Genomic DNA, 2,227 nt, shown 5'->3' with positions numbered 1-2,227 from the left:
TGTTGGATCCCACTGTTGTATGTTTTTCCCTGATTCCCTCTAGTTCTGTGTCATCCTCCTGGTTTCCCTTCAGTGTGCACATATGATCAGCAGAATGGGGTTATTTAGTAGTGATTCGATTCGACCAGATGAGTGGAAGTTCTTGGTTTCTTAAGTGTTGTTAATTTTGTCATATCACCTTACATTTTGGATTTAACACGGAGACCATGTGCCATTTGTCTCTTTGCTTTTGGCTTACCTCGCTCAACATGATTTCCTGTAGCTTGATTGATTTCCCTACTAATGCCATTATTTTGTCCTTTCTAATGGCTGGAAAATATTCCGTTGTGTATAGTTACCACAGTTTTTTGATCCATTCATCTCTGGTGGGACATATGGGTTGTTTTCATATCCTGGCTATTGTGAACAGTGCTGCAATAAACATGGAAGTGCATTTGTCCTTGAATATTGGTACCTGTTGTTCAGGATAGATGCCTAGAAGTGGTATGAGTGGGCCATAAGGAAGGTCAATATTTATCTTTCTGAGGACTCACCAGACTGCTTTCCAAAGTGGTTGTGTAAGTGTACATTCACACACACACACACACACACACACACACACACACACACACACAGAGTGAGAGAGAGAGAGAGAGAGAGAGAGAGAGAGAGAGAGAGAGAGAGAGAGAGAGAGAGAGAGAGAGAACATTTTCTTGATCCATTCTTCTACTGAGCAGCATCATGGTTGGTTGCATATCTTAACTATGGAAAATAATGCTACAATAAACATTGTTGTGGTGGTAGTTTTAGTATGGACTGGTTTGTGATCATTTGGGAGAATGCCCAAAAGTGGGATTGCTGTATAATAGGGAGCTCTATGTGGAGGCTTTTGAGGAACCTCCAAACTGCTTTCCAAAGTGGATGAACAAGTTTACACTCCCACCAAGAATGCAGTAGGCTCCCTTCTGGCCATATCCCTTCCAGCATCTTTTGTTGTAAAAATATGGAACGATTCATTAATTTGTGTATCATCCTTGTGCAGGGACCATGCTAATCTTCTCTGTATGTTCCAATTTTAGTGTATGTGCAGCCAAATTGAGCACAAAACATTTTTTATATATAAAGAGTAATTGATTTTCTTAAACTTGACAATTCAACAAAAATAAGTTCAAAAGAATTGTGAAATTTTAGAACCATGTGTTGCTTACATAAGCACACATTTAAGAATAAAGTCAAGATTGACATATCAAAAACAAAATAATTCCAGATATTTGTTGTTCATGAGATTTGTAGGAGGAGGAATTCAATTATTCTACAAAAGGCACTTGTCATAATGATCATTGCAGCAAATGTTAACGTTTGTTAAAAGTTTTAATATTTTAAATATGTTTAATTTTGGGATTTGCTTATAAATGGCAAAATTAAGACTGTTTGGCAGGTCATAAAATTTTTTGATAAAGTATATAATACTTCTGGTAGCATGTACTAGTAAGTATGTACATTTCAGATTTTATAGAAACTTTACTAATGAGAAGTTGCAAAGACTGTGTAAAGAAGCAGAGTGAAGAGTTAAGATTTTAAGTACATGGTTTCTGTTAAATCTTCAGGGCTTCTTTACGTTATATGTTAGTGATGAACAAATAATGATATAATCCACATACAAATGATGAGATGAACTATAAATAGTAATCTTAGTGAGTAAATTTAAAGGCTACTGATAGCTTTATCCAGTTTTAAATGTACAGGAATATGAGAAAATAGTAAACTCTACTATGTACACTTCAAATACTGAAAACTCTGGTAATTGTTTTGTTTTTTATTTTAGTAATCATTAATATTTAATTATTGCTTTCTTTATTTATAGCATTTTTCCTTGTTGTAATATAATACAACTTTTATGAGTCATGATTAAGAGGTACTTTGAGAATATTATTGGGATGGCCACACAATTTTTCATAGGTGCATGTGAACTTACAAAGAGCAAAACTAAAAACAAAATATTGATTAAAAATTATATCAAGTAGAGTCTGAATCAGGAGTGTTGATAAATGTCCTCACCTAAAATCTTAACCTTAGGCTGGAGCATCTTATTGAAATATTGTTGAGAATTTCAAGACTTCCTTTATGTAGGGCCCTTAGAAGCATGGATAGCATGCATGTGTACAAAGCCAGTGACAACAGGCAAATATGACTGTTTCCCCAAAAGGAATCTATGAAGTTATCTTCCCAAGCAGATGAAAAAATGCGT

General features: G+C 34.8%; 1 non-coding gene across 1 annotated transcript; it reads right to left on the bottom strand.

Moving 5' to 3' along the window:
• Positions 1-976: 976 nt before the first annotated feature.
• On the bottom strand, positions 977-1,082 carry LOC138831275 (U6 spliceosomal RNA). The gene has a single exon (XR_011373199.1). It is a non-coding gene; the product is annotated as a U6 spliceosomal RNA (small nuclear RNA).
• Between the last annotated feature and the right edge of the window lie 1,145 nt (positions 1,083-2,227).

This window comes from Dipodomys merriami, unplaced genomic scaffold (assembly GCF_024711535.1).
Source record: "Dipodomys merriami isolate MVZ:Mamm:240054 unplaced genomic scaffold, mDipMer1.0.p SCAF_190, whole genome shotgun sequence".
NCBI classification, from domain to species: Eukaryota; Metazoa; Chordata; class Mammalia; order Rodentia; family Heteromyidae; genus Dipodomys; species Dipodomys merriami.
The sequence above is the reverse complement of the archived record's forward strand: the minus strand, read 5'-3'. Positions and strand labels throughout refer to the sequence as shown.